Raw genomic sequence first — 15,726 nt, forward strand, 5'->3', positions numbered from 1 at the left:
CACACTCACTCAGTCACTGATTCAGCCAAAGTGATGTAAACACAAGATTAGGGCGTCATTATTTTCATCAAAGTCATGACCATCTCAACTGTGAAACTGACAGTATAGAAAATAATCACACAGTACCTTTTCCGTGGCCAGCTCTGATACGTATTGGCAAAAGTCCAATCTTCTGAAGTTGCAATGTCATACAGAAAACGAGCTAGTTCTTAGGGAACTAATCAATAAAAAAAGTGAAAGAATTAAACACGAGTATATTACTTGAATTTTATTCAAAATTGATAATGCAAAGAAAGTAAGGGAAAGTGGGAAATTGTTGAAACGAATAGAACGCTTGAATAAGAAACACATGTAATGAGTGACACAAAAAACCTGAACCTGAAAATCCCGTACAAAGAATCAACTCAAATCCCTGAAGTTAAGCCCGACAAAAGAACGGCAAATAAGAAAGCAGCTGATGTTTGGTATCGTGCATCCGGACGCGTTAAAAACCAAAACACCAGCATGTCAAAGATAAACAAAAAGAAAAACCAAGGTCTTGATAATAACACTTGTAAGAAAGTACAAATTCTTAAAAGCTATTGGCAGTTTACTAAGTACTGATGCAAGATCCCTGAGAAAAGATGGAATTGTTAGGCATAGTATATGAAAAGAAGAAGATTCTTATAAAAAGAAGAAGATTCTTAAACAGAAAGTTGAATCCTTTCTTGAAAGGGAAGTCAATGTTACAATGATACCTGGAAAGAATGACGCCATAGGAAAAGAAAGGTGCAGAAAAGGGTTCTAAATGACTACATACAAAACCTAGCATTCCAAATTTAGCCTTGATAATCATTGAACAAAAAATATCAAGGAACAGATTCTGCCAGATGCGACCGAAACATGTTTTACTTACACACTTCTGCAACCGAGCAACATGCCTATGCTTTCGCCACTTAAAGATGGCATTAATGTTAAGAGCAATTCACCAGTAGAACCTGTAATGAGCAAAATTCCTGACACGATTATTTCAAACAATCAAAATCTGAAGGTAAATGTGAAGAACATTGATATTGAAAATTAGTGGAAGAAAGTGGATGATAAGGAAAAGCAGAGGTGGAGACTGTAATAGACAAACATATTTTTATTGAACAGTTTCTGGAAAGCATTAGTTTGTCATGCATGTAGAAATAATTTCAAAAAGAAATTCAATATTCAGAGATGCGAAGACTTAGGCAAAAACATCCTGAAAGACATGTGCTGGTCTGGATGGACATCGCGGGAAAATTCACCTGTTCATCCCTTGAAGAGTTAAGTCACTCTGCATACACACATGGTATATTTTCCTTCTTCCCACGGAATGACACACAAAAGCATTGTTGGCATTTCTGCAGATCTGTCACATAATGCCAGCATAGTATTCTCAATGTTGAAAAAACTAAGTGGAATTCGCACATCATACCCGGCCCTTTAACACATCTTCTATGACGGATTCCCCCACTTCCCAAATACCGTACCAAAACGATATTTCAAGTTTTATGTGACCACCAAACAAAATTGGTGTTACGGCACAGTGGGCCTACCTATTTTGAACCCGGACATGGAAAAGCCCCTGCGATGGTCCGGGCGACCGCGTGAAAGGGTCAGCAGACATAACTGTTAAACAGGGCAAAAATAATCAACCTAAGTGCAGAAGTTTTTTTCGCCCGGGCGAAATACACCGAATCTACCAAAAATACATCTTAGTAAGTGATCATGAGTATGGGTAATCAAATGAAATCCTAATGAGCAAACCAATGGTCTTAGAGTCGTACCTGAAACATTGAAATTGCAGTCTGTGGTACCTGTTGGTAATAATAGTGTCGCTGTGTGCGATACATCATGCAACTATCGTGGCTGCTGAGGACGTCAACACAACTGCATGTTAGGGATGGGGACTATTTGACATGAAGCAATCAGATAAAATGGAGCAGCACTCAATCAATCAATTAGCAAGTTGATGATACACAGACAATATAATGAAGAAAATGTATTGGTAAACCTAGCGAAACGAAGGTAAGGAAACTGAAAGCATTATTCCTGAGGTTTGGACATACGTCTCAGCAATGTTTGGTGGTAGGCGGTAGGATGACCATAAGAGCGAGGTGCAGATATAGTTCATGCAGCAAGCAGGAAAGGGCAGGAATAGGTTCAAGTCGCCACCAGTACAAGATGAACTTTCCCTTTCAACGAAAAAAAAAATGTTGACAATAGTTCCTGAGCTGCGGCCATCTCGAAAGCCAAAACGATTATATAATTTGAATGCTGAAATCATCAAAATGATTGAAAACGCCCATGTTAAGAGAAATGAGATTCAAAATGCAAAGAGAAAGCTTCAACATTCAGTCCAGAGTCTTTATGCCTAGGTATATTTAAACTCAAGAATGAACTTAAAAACCTGTGTTTTTGTAAATACAAAACTATGGTGTCATATTACTGCCGTAAGATAACCCGATAGCATCCGCTATTTGTTTCGCGTAAACCACTTAATTTTCGTGATAATTATCTAGCTATCTAATTAATATTAACGATATGTTTTGGTAAGATAAATATCGTCAGACTAAAATCAGGCTTGAAAGTGCCCAGAACTGCCACCCATTACCCTTTTTGCATATTCCACTTATTAAACAACATAATTACTGGTAAACTAGATAAGATTCGTGTAACCAGTTATGTATAAATATATTTATACAACTGGTTAGCAACTTCTGACTTGCGAATTCCACTTAGTAATTGGTAACACGAATCTCATATAGTTAACCAGTGCATATGTTAGTTACTAAGTGGAATTCGCAAACCATAACTAGATAACCTGTTAGCGCCTGGATCTGGAATGCAATTATAGGTAACTTGAAAGACGAATCTTATCAAGTTAACCAGTGGGTAAGCTACTTACTAAGTGGAATTCGCAAATCATAGATAACCAGTTACTGCTTAAAGCCAAAAATGCATACATACATGTAGGTAACTGGTAACACGAATCTCAACCAGTTAACCGATTAGTATGTTACTGATTAAGTGGAATTCGCAAACCATAACTAGTTAACCTGTTAATGTTGTACAGCTAAAATGGGTAACGGGTGGCAGGTCTGGGTACTTTAAAGTCAGTTTTTAGCCTGATGATTGTTATCTTACCGAAACAGTTTTGCGAATGTTAACTAAATAGCTAGATAATCATCGCGAAAATAAAGTTATTAACACGTAACAACTTGCGAACGTTCGCATGTTACCTTACGGCAGTTATATGCCATCATACATAACTATGTATATTAGATCTCAATTACAAAAGTAGCAATTAAAGACTGCTACTATGTTGTATGAAGTATGATGAGTCGGACATAAAATGACTTTTATAGTGTTGATTTCATGAAACCGTGTTTATGTTGTATGAATTATGGTGCTTTAGACACTAAATGATTTTCACAGTGTTGATTACATTCTGTTTTAGTAAACCGTACTTTAAAGCTCCATTTATTTAGAGCTATATACAGAACCATTATATGCATTTTCGAAAGAAACAAAAGCTATATCTAACTTCCGTTACTATAAAGACATCAGTTTTTTCGTAGCCATTATATAAATACATGCTTAGTGTGAGCCAATATGGATTGTCCAAAGTATATAAAAAACGTCATTTAGATAAAAAAATGTCTTTATTGTTCAAAAGATTAAAGGTCTATGTTTCGCAAATGGTGTTGATGAAGAAATATTGCATGTAAAATTATTAAACATGATCTAGCATCCGTTATTCCATTTGTAAACTTGTTATGTTATCACAAAAAACAACAACAAAGACATACATTCTTAATTTTGTAGTAAGAGGCGTTTAAACACCCAATCAATCCTCTTTCTTTAGGAGTAAGTTTTAAAAATATGAAATGAACATAAATGTATATAGGCAGATATGAAAATATTGAAAGAAATGAACGTAAATATGTTTTATGTATTCATAATGATATTGAAGACAAATATCAGTTTGTTTTGATTTGTCCAAAATATAATGATATAAGGAAAAATACATAAATAGATAAATATTACTATGCAAGACCAAGTACTTTTAAGTTTAAACAATTATCAAACTTCGAATATTGCATGTCTTCGAAAACAAGCTTTGTATTGCAAGAATGCTTTTAAGATATAGCGGGTAAGTGACGATATAACGCTTTGAATAATAATGCTTAACTTTATTGCTTTAAACATGTTATAAAAATATTAAAACCACTTATATATTTAAATATGTTTATGCACTCTCGTATTATAACGCTATGCCATGTGCTTTTGTTATTGTAATAACGATGAACTGTATATATTCAAGTTATCAATAAATGTTCTGTTCTGTTCTGTCAAAAGTAAACATTATGTGGTCTTATTTTATCTGTTCACAACATCATGATGTTGTGCTGTTCTCATATGTTTCACCTTTTCCTCCGTGGGCATGTACAATTTGTTTTACAATGGAATATGCTAATCAACCTCAAACATCTTGAATGAGCTGTTCTTTCGTTGTACACTGTGAGTTGTTTTTGTTGCTTCTTTTACAAAGACGTTAATAAATAGTTGCAAATTCATTCAACCTACTACTTATTCATTTCAACAGTTATGCACTTGTTGGGTATTGTTTGTCTACATGTTTGTATTTAAGTACTTTCATACATTAGATGAAACAGTTAAACACGTGTTAATATTTGTAAAGCTTATTTAAAATGTAAACAAATCATTTCAACATTCAATGTAATATCCGTTACATCAATTTCACTTTGTTTTTAAACTTACAAACATAATAACAGCATGCATTTCTGGAATGCCTGAGATATCTTTGATATACCGTATTGTATGGGCAGTGTTATGGAAAATCATTAAGGGAACTAAACGCTGCACGCGTACCAGTATATATACTTTGGCATACTGGTAAGATTCAAGGTACGGCCACAAGAAAATAGTTAACTATGCAGGGGAGATGATTGTCCAATGTGAAAGAAAATCAGCCTAAAAATGTGTACAGCTACTCTTTTGTTTATTGGATTTTTAGCTCCAGGTATAAACGTCCTTACGTATTTTATCCAATATGTTTAAACTCATGTAATGAATAAACTCAGGGTCCTTGAACAATATAAATCTGGGTGGGGAAGATCAAATGATTTGTATTTTAATACTAAAATATAGTTTAATCTTTTTTCATCTGTACTGTATGTCCTGTCAGTGTGCAGGTGAGAATCAAATTCTGTCAGTGTGCAGTCAATCATCAAGTTATGTCAGTGTGCAGGCAACTGAACCAAATCCTGGCAGTGTTCAGGAAACTGTGGCAAGTCCTGTCAGTGTGCAGGCAACTGTGACAAGACATGTCAGTGATTATCAAGGCGACATGTTCCACCAGTATGTTTTTATTGTCGTGTCCGGGCTGTAACTTTCTCTTGTATGGACATATTTTAAAATGACTTGCCACATGTGTTTGACATATCAAGACGACGTGTTGCGTGCAAGACCCATGTCCCTACCTCTAAGGTCAAGGTCACACTAAGTGTTATTCACAATGAAATTCTGCATAAATAAGGACATAGGGTATAGGTTGTGGTGTCCGGGCTATATCTTTCTCTTGTATGGACAGATTTTAAAATGACTTGCCACATGTGTTCAACATACCAAGACGACAGGTCACGAGCAAGACCCGTGTCCTTACCTCTAAGTTGAAGGTCACACTTTTTGTTTATTCACAATGGAATGTTGCATATAAGTACATGGAGTATAGACTGTCATGTCAGGGCTGTAACTTTCTCTTGTATGGACAGATTTTAAAATGACTTGCCACATGTATTCGACATACCTAGACGACATGTCGTGTGCAAGACCAAGGTCCCTACATCTTAGAAGAAAGATGGAATGTTAAATATGAGGACATAAGGGTGTAGGCTGTCAAGTGTAGGTCGTATTTTTTTGTTCAGAGGCAATTTTTACTTGCTATTTGACACGTAAAGGCAAGATCAACTTTTCATGTACTTGTTCATAAGTCAATTGTTGTCACATTCGGGGGCATTCGTCACATACTGTGACAGCTCTTGTTCAATATTCTTTGAGAAACAAGGTATATTGATAACAAATGTTAAACCATTGAATCAGGTGAACGATTTAGGGCCATCATGGCCCTCTTGTTTATTTTTTGTCTTGGAACGAGCCAACTTTTGCGAAATTCCATGGAAACCAGTTATGTAAGACGGCTGACAAAAAGTTAGATCGCATATTTTTATAGTTAAGTTCAAAAATGTATGTTTTATGCAATTTTCTTAAACCAAGCCATAAAACATTAATTTTCGAACTGAAATATGAAAATCTACAATCTGATTTTTTGTCAGCAACATTATATCATTGGTTTGCAGATATTTATGCAAACATTTGCTCTTTCCAAGACAAAAAATAAAATAAAAGTTGTAAAAATGGTAAATCTGTGAGAGAGTGCAGCTTTAATCACTGACCAAATTTGTAAACACAGCTGAAAGACAACAAAAAGCCACCATTTTGAATTTGAACCGGTGCACCGGAAGTACATTTATGCAGACGATACTGGATGAGCCTTTCAATTATTTTTGTGTAGTTTATTTGACCATAATGGAGAACTGGTGAGTTTATACCAATCACTTGAACATAGTGTTGAACTAAATTGGTTTTGACTCCATACTAAATGTACAATGTTATTCAATGACAAGATCAAGTGACTGTGTATATTGCTGGAAAGAGCATGTTAATTGTCAGTTTACGTTTTCTACTTATAAATAATATGTTTTCTTACAAAACAATTTATTAGCGCTTATAATAATTTTGCATCATCATTTTTAAATGGTTTTCCTAGTGAAATACTTTTATTCGTCGGAAAAAGACAATTTAAAGAAGTCGCGAAAATATGTGACAGTTCAGAATTAATGATAGTGACTGCATTCTGTTTATATTCCTGAGTGATTGGGTGAAGATATCATGTCTTACTCATAATTGTTTATGATATTCAGAGAATTGATTCTCCATTTTAGACGCAATGAAGACAATGCATACAGTTAATCTGCTATGTGACGAAAGTGAGGATGTCAACTGTCCCCGTTACTAGAGTAACAGGTAAGGGGCTTATTTAAGAGATTTCAGAATTTATGACGTTTTTTCTTGTCATGAAAGGGCGTCATCATTGTTGAATTAATTTCAAAAATACAATTTATATTTGATTCATTTTATTAAGCTGTGTATCCCAAGTTGTTCATTTATTGTTTTTCCCTGGACGACACATTTCTCTCAAACTTAGCCCTCCTACTCTGAGAGCAATGCCCTTCAACTGTCAACTTTGTAGCAGTCATATGACTCCAGGACTTGACGGTTGATTACCAATAGTTTACTTTTACCTTAAGGCTTAGGCGAATCGCCCTGTACCAACAGTGCTTGCGAAATGTGTTCCAACAGCACGATGAAACTTCCATGTGAACAGCCTAATATCTCTTCAATATTTCTCGAGATAAGATAATCTTAAATTGGCCTGATTTGAAGAAAAAAAGAATTTAATTATATTTAAACTTGTTTATTATCATCAACATCTAAATTCAATGTCATATATTTTTTTAGAGAAAACAAAAGAGGAAGACAACCACCATTTGAGAAAGAAAGTGAGGAAATGGGGGAACCTATTCCTGCAGTATAGAATCAACCCTGCCATAATAACTCCATGTCAGTTGCTGCAGGCTTCAACATTGATACAGATGCCATTTTGGAAACTGTGACAAAAAACTGAGTTTGCCATCTTAACTAAGAAAGAAGTGAAAAACTGTTCCTGTATAGGGAAGGCTAAACCCAAACCAGATGCAAAAAATGGCATGTTGCCATTTAGCAATTTGACACACTGTATTTTTTGTTGGGTATTCATAAATTTCTTTGATAGTTCCAGTATCTGTGTTTCATATTCTTGTATTGCAAAACAATTCCAAACATTCATGAAGAGTTTCTGAGTTGTCATGAACAAATAGTCACATTGATTTTATTTGGTTCAAGAACAGTTTTAGAAGATTTCATGAACATGTACATTCATGAAATATCTACCCATGAACAGAAATCATAAACTCAAATATTCATGAATAGTTCATGGCTGCATTAGTTCAACAATTGTTTATGAACTTATTTTTTCATGATTTTTTGTGAAATGGTCCATTTAACGTTCATGAATAGTTCATGCACTTGGTTCATGAACAGTTCAAGAAAAGAACATGAATCATTCATGAACGATTCATAATTATTTCGCAGGGGATTTGTCTGGCTGGATTCTAACATTTTTTTATATATAATTTTGTTGTAATACTTGGTATTATTATTGCTAGGCCCAAAGCTCAAGATATATATCTAAGAATATGTTTATAATGTTTTTGTTTTATTTATGCATCTAATCTTATAAATAAATTTTGAATAATGGTATGCTAATGAAACCTCCAAATTGAATAATACTAAAACTGTTTTTTTTTAGGATTTTTTCAAATGTAGAAATGCAGACAGCTCTTCACCATCAACTGTGACACTTTGTGTTATTGTGTACATATGAAACTAAATAACTGCAAAGAATGATTATGTGTTTTTTTGTTTTATGCATACTTCATAATCCTAAGTGCAACATTATTTCCACCGAGTTCCACGTTGGCGTGGCATTTGGAGAAAAAAAAAGATAAAAAAGAATGATCGTGGCATTTGATGGAAAATTGTTGGAAAATGTTCCAATACTTTACCAACGGTCACGTGGCACCTGTTAGAAAATGTTCCAATAATCCACTAACTGCCAAGTTTGGGTGGCATTTGGTGAAAAAAAGAAATGTTGAAAATTATATCAAAGTCCCATTGTCTTCTGTTTTTCATCGTTTTTAAGAAGTGCCACCCGTTCCAATACTCCACCAACTGCCACCCATTTTCCACGTCCAATTTGTGGCAATGGGAAGGAACGTTGGGGTTTTCAATACCGTAATTACTTACAAACCCTTTATTCTTGATACTGCCCTTGATTGATTTCTTTTATTTCTTTATTGTTGCTTTTGACAGGCACAATTTTTTTTTAACCAAAGTGTAACCAGGTTGTAAGAATGATGTACTCTGTTGTTGGGGCAGGACACCTATGGTAAACAATATTTTTTTAGTTAGGTTTGAAAAATGGTGACAAAACATGGTATATATATGTATTTCATGTGTACTAACTAATTTATTGGCATATTTATTCAAGCATTGTATTCCATTTGTTTCAAATAGATGGATTTTTATAACACAATGTGAATATTTTACTATTATTATTTTACGTGCTCTCTGATTGGACGAAAAATCTAATTTAACCAATGAAAATTCACCTTTTCATCTCTTCAGTCAACTTGACACTAATCTTACGCAATATAAATAAGATGCTTAAAATCAAAACATTGTAACATGTGCCTTGATAAATGATTTACCATAATTACTATTGTAGTTTATACACTCCATAAATTTATCAATATTCAACTTCATTTTCAACTTGAATAGTCCTCTTGACTTTCCTTTTGGCGTTGGACCTTCAATACGGCAAATAACGTCTTTTATATTAAGTCCTAACTCATCGGGAGCACTTGGCCTTCTGTACAATTTGACTTTAAACTTCAACTTTCTTCCATGAATGTTATGTCAATGGTCTTACTTTCTATGTCCATTCCAGTAACCTTTCCAACATACCATTTTTCTTCATAAATGGCAGCAACAAACTCTCCTTACTTTAGATCTGTAATTGAAAGACTATTCGGAGTGTCTGGTCGTGTGTTCTTGGTTTTAACTTTGTCTACCAACTCTTCAGATAGTTGTGCTTGTTTCTTTAGTTGATTTTCTTGCATTTCTTGTGATTTGATGTTGCCTTTCTTTGCTGCAATGTCCAAATGCTGCATAACTCACCCTCTATCAAGCAACCGTCACAGTGAAACAAAACAACTGAACTGAGGTGTACCGTTCTTTGCTCTTTAGAAAGGCAGCATATAGTTTTGGGTTTTTTTTTTGTTTCTAAAATATACTCTCATACTCATTTTGAGAGTAGAATCTGTAGTTGCATGATACTTTTGGTTCTGAACTCCCCATGCAAAGAAATCACTAGCGTTCTGAATACTAATTTGGCATTCTTTGACAGCCACATATGCTGTTGTTTTGGCTGTTCCACCGATTACATCACATGGCCCCATACCATGTCTGGATTTAAAATAATTCCAACATTCACTCAACCCCAAAAAGCTCATTATGCCGCTCGACAACTTCTATGATAAACAGTTATGTACAGTATTGTGTGGATGGATTATCAGTCCAATAATTGTTTGATTTTCACGGTTTTATTTAAATATTTTGCATATATTCATACCTCATAAGATACGTTGACATGCATAAGATACGTTATTTATTTGCCATCCCGATACTCTTTCTAAACTACTACATGGTATGTTTCATTTACCTTAAGTATGAATAGACCATTACTAAAATCATATATTTAAAAGTTATCCTAAAATAACTGAGATATAACAATTTCAATCGCAAACTGTACTCACTTTGTCCTTGTCATGTATCTTTGACGTTTCAAACGTTCGCGCCGCATTCAAACTTGATGTGTAATAAACAAAAACGTCTACATCATGGTTCCGGCGGATGTTAAAATATTGATGATTTGCATCTATGCCATTTAGCTAGATTTATTTCAATTAAATTAAATTATTTCTAGAACGTATCTCATTCGAACGTATCTAATGCACATTAAATTCAATGCTTAATTACTTCGTCAATGCTGATTTGACATTTATGCATTTTAGTTATATATTAAAGCACATAACTGCCTGTACCTATATATAGGTTTAGAACGTATTATGAGGATCGATTAAGAACGTATCTGATGGATTTTTTGTGTAAACCCAGTCGTGATTAAAACAAAGCCTAAAACTTACTTTTTATCCATTTTACCTAAAGGGTACTTTTCATTAAGTTTATCTATATATATTCTTTGTTTGATTGAACCCTTTTAAGATATTACGCTGCCATTTATAACCAAAATAAATGGCTGTAAATCTAAGGAACGTATCTTATTCGTAAATTTGGGACAATGGATATCTGGCATGCATACCAAAAATAGCGAACACAGCAGCATTTAATCCTTGAAAGCGATAAGATAAACCTTCCTTCTTCCCAAACCAAAACCGCAATCTAAATTAAGGTTGTGGCAAGGTCGCATCAAGATTGCAGTCGCAATCATAATAAGCGTGCGACAAACTTATTTAAGTATGCAATAAGATTGCGATTGGAACATTCGCAACCTTAAATCTAAGCATGCGCAAGCTTGCGCAACCTTGATGGTAGATTCTTGAGAGTTTTCTGCAACCTTTCGAAGATTTCGCAAGCTGGTAAGGTTGCGCACGCTTGCGATTGGAACGATTGCAACCTTAATTACTAGCTTGTGCAAGCTTGCAAGGTAAGGCAAGCTAGCGAGGATGCGCAAGCTGGCAAGGTTGCGCAAGCTTGCAAGGTTCGCAAGCATGCAAGTTTGCGCAAGCTAGCAAGGTTGCGCAGTTCGCGCGCTGCCTTATTAGGTGTGTGCTTTTAAGGTCGAATTGTATAAGCTGGTGACCTAGTTTATGACCCCCAAGAAAATGGTGACCTAGTTTTTGATCCCCAATGACTAGTATTTGAAATCAACCATAAATTGATTTAAGCAATCATTCAAACCAAATTTCATGAAGAATAAATGAAAAATACAACCTAATTGCTATACAAGGTTTTTCGAACATGTACAAGCAGGTAAATTATAATGTAACAGTTATGTCATCCTGGAGGTTATGAGTTTTCTCACATGACAACATTACTGGTTTTTCCATGAAGCAGACTCGACTGACTTGATAAGATGCAAGTTTTCTTCACAATTGAACTAAAACTAAATATTAACTAAAACGAGGACAAAGTATATACTAACAGTTCTGTATTTTCTGCTATTAGATTACATACAACAAAAGATAACTGACTTAAGTATGGCATATTCTTGCGGAAAGTATTTGATAGAAAATAATTATGTACATATTTTGTTAGAACAGATATTGTACATAGAAAGAATCAGACTTCAACAGGTGTCCACATCCACTACAATATTTAGTCATATGAAAACTTTGAAGACTTAAGGCTGTTTTCCAATTTAAGTAAAAAAGAGGGAGACTAAGGTGTTTTGCCATCTAACTATCACTACTGGATGCACATGCCATTAAAAGGGTAATGAAATTGGCCATATTTTTTTCAAACAGTTTTAATTGAGTTTTAACAGGTCACCATTAAAATTTACCTCTCACTTCTTACTAATTAATGGCATTTTCATTACCACAGTTTTAATGCAATATGTTAAAAAGCCATGAAACAAGAAGAACATTAAAACCCTTTTAAATTATATCTTGTTAAAATGATTTTGAGAGCCTTGAAAAGCTTCTTAAAATAAACCATTAAAAATTGTAAACACCATGGATTTTTTAACTGGCATTAAGTTCATGTGCCATTAAAGCTCCATGAAAAAGTACCCCTTAATATCGCATTTATTAGTAAGAACTAAGATGCCCATTATTTTTTTTAATGCTCTGTTAATGGTTGTTTATTTTTTAAGCATTAATTAATGGTCTCATTAAATATGTCAGATTCAATTTTAATGAGTTCGTAATTTTTTAATGCAATATCAAATTAAGGGCAATGAACATTTGCTACCAGAATTAGAAAGCATTAAGATAATCGACATACAATTGAGAAGGGCTTACACCGATTTTACTAAGCTCAAGTGACCTTCATGTTGGTAGTTTTAACTAATCAACTTTTTATATTAACAAACATGTTTTCTGACCAAGTTTGATCGAAAATTGTATCTACCAATTCTTAAGTAATCCTATGTTTTACTGAGTGATTAGTGATAAAGCCTGTTCACAAGAATGCATGTGAACACACTGAGACAAATTTAAAGACAACATGTCATGTTATATGTTGCACATGTTGTAGAAAACTATTTATTATCAAAAGGTACATTATAACTTTCTTGTTTAAAATGTCAACCACTATTATGAAAAAAATTAGTCAACAAGAAAATTAAAAACACTTTCTTGTAAGCTCCTGTTTTAGGTAACCAATTTCATTTCATCATGAAATGTAGATTACTTTTCTTAATTAAGGAGTAGTCATTTAAAACAAACATATTATAATACATTACAAAATCAGCTATTCTTTCACACAAACATATGTTGTTGGTTACATTTCTAAAAGAACAAATACTCAATTGCATTATTTGATACATTAGCGAAAGTCTTCAACTTTTGTATCTGTGACGCACAGAACGAGATAAAAGATACTGCTACTGTTTAACCGCAATGAACATTTTTTTTCATTTATGATTATGTATTTAAGTTACAAGTTTTGCTCACATTTTACTGCGTTTATGCTGTATGAACGCAGCAGGGTAAGAAAGCAAATGACCCAAGATGCTCTAAAAGGCTTTATGAAATTCGCTCACATGCCCTACTGTGCTCTTACAGCATAGACGCAAGTAAAACCGTTATCTCTACTTAATTAAATCATTATATTTTTCGAACATGTACTTTTAACCAATGTGCATAAAAACATAGATAAAAAATTCAAACTTACACTGTTGATAAAATGATTGTATTTAAGAAACAATTAGTATGCACCTGTACATAAATGGTTCATTAAGGTTCTGGAGTTTATATGCATAGTTATTAATGACCTTATGGTTTGCATCAGCGCGCCAGACTCACAGTTTTGTATTTACTGATAAAAGTTAGTTATACAGTTGTTATTTTGATTCTAGAATATCAGCGTATTTATTGAATCGCATTTGTCATTTTCCATGTATCGAGCTTCTTTAGTCCAGCAAATGACTTATCCATGTCAGTGACGTCAAGCGTGTGTTTGTTGAGAGAGAATGCCATCAACTATTCATGAATGACAATTTGGACAAATCATTTTCATGAACTCACACTAAGTTCATGAACTCCCGCTTAGTGAATGAACTTGACAGTTCATGAACACGATTTTTTCCAAATGTCATTCATGAACTAAGTTCATGAATAGTTAATGTCATTCGCCACAGGGTGATAATTTCATCATTACTACATATCCATTTATAACAGTTTTAATTTTTATGACGCATAACACAATTAGTAAGAAGGCATTGAATTGTTCATTTCAATCCTTGACATTTACATCTTGTCTCTGTAGACAGGTCCGTTTTCCTTATACACTTGATGACGAAACGCATCTGCGAAAATATTTTTTGCAGTCATTCTTATCATGCTTGATTTGTTGAAGTGGTCTTTTCTTAACTCTGGAAGCTTTTGTCTGAGACTTTGACATTCATATTCCAACCTGAAAAATATTTCTTTTTTTTTTGACTGCCAACATTTTCAAATAACTAACGGCTAGTTGGTTATCAAATCAGTGCGAATTAAGATTTCAATGTCGCATATATATATTCGTTCAAACCAAAGAGCTCAAATTTATTGAGTCTGATTTTTTTTAAAGATTCTCATTAGTGTTTGTCCGCTACAAATAAAATCCACTCCACACATCCACCATATTGTTTTCAAAATCAGAATGAAAATCTTACCATGTGCTTTAAAAAATAGTCTACTCACTGATGAATTTGGCAATTTACGGCTTTGAATGTTTTTCTCCTTCACTGGTTGATTCTTTTTAGGGCTGATGATTTTTTTGTTAGCTCCTTTGGGTTGGCTAAAATAGACGAAACAACATTTCAGATACTTAACCACAATTTGCTTGCATAGTAGTTATTTAATTTAAAAGGTCAAGGGGGGGGGGGGCGATGCAAAAGTCCATTGAAGGACCAAAATTTAAAATGTTTTTAAAGTTTTGAGGTTCAATATTTAACAAGCATGAATCATACCCATTTATCCATTGCAACATGAGAAGCTGTAATTAGGAGTTGAGCATATTCGATTTCAAATCAAAATGCTATAATGTCTTTAAACAAAAAGAGTATATTTGTGACTGAGTCGAATTTATTTAAACTGTCCAATCAACAATGTCTTGGGGCTTTGTATTGATTGCAGCTATATTTCAAAAGATATTAACATATTTGAAACCTGGAAATGATTTCTCATTCACTACTTTTCATTATTTTCCTGAAGAACTTTTTTATTTGTTTTGACAAGATATAATAAAGAACTAACAAGCTGCTAAAATATATAAAAATGAAGTATTAGCTGTACGCTAGTCAAAAACAATCATTAAACTGTGTTTCTACACAAACGTTTTTCGTACGTTTGTCGCGAAAAGGCAGTTCAACAAAACATATTTGCGCATTACTTCAAAATGTTGCTCTGTTATTTTAAACAATAATATAGCATAAAAGATCGTTATAAAAGTTATTGAATTATACTCCTTACATCGCTTGAACTTACCTTAAATAAGCAAAACAACACTTCAGTTTATTTGGCGCTATAATTTGACAATCATGGCGGGAGTTCGAAACTACCTCCGCCAGTGAAGAGCGTTTCGTCTTAAATGCGTAACCGTTAGAATACAGCTACGTTAGAATATGGCTATTTTGTAAATATAATATTTAACCTGTTTAACAAATAATTAACCAGTGTTGACCACAGGTGCTCGTCACATTGCCTGAATACAGAAATATATATAAAAAAAAATATTTTATTTTTT

The 15,726-nt window shown here is 33.7% G+C and overlaps 1 long non-coding RNA gene across 1 annotated transcript; it reads left to right on the plus strand.

Moving 5' to 3' along the window:
* Nucleotides 1-6,548: 6,548 nt before the first annotated feature.
* On the plus strand, nucleotides 6,549-8,587 carry LOC128233835 (uncharacterized). Its single transcript, XR_008260791.1, has 3 exons — nucleotides 6,549-6,629; nucleotides 7,035-7,116; nucleotides 7,612-8,587. It is a non-coding gene; the product is annotated as an uncharacterized LOC128233835 (long non-coding RNA).
* The last annotated feature ends 7,139 nt before the right edge of the window (nucleotides 8,588-15,726 follow it).

Source organism: Mya arenaria, chromosome 5 (assembly GCF_026914265.1).
Source record: "Mya arenaria isolate MELC-2E11 chromosome 5, ASM2691426v1".
NCBI classification, from domain to species: Eukaryota; Metazoa; Mollusca; class Bivalvia; order Myida; family Myidae; genus Mya; species Mya arenaria.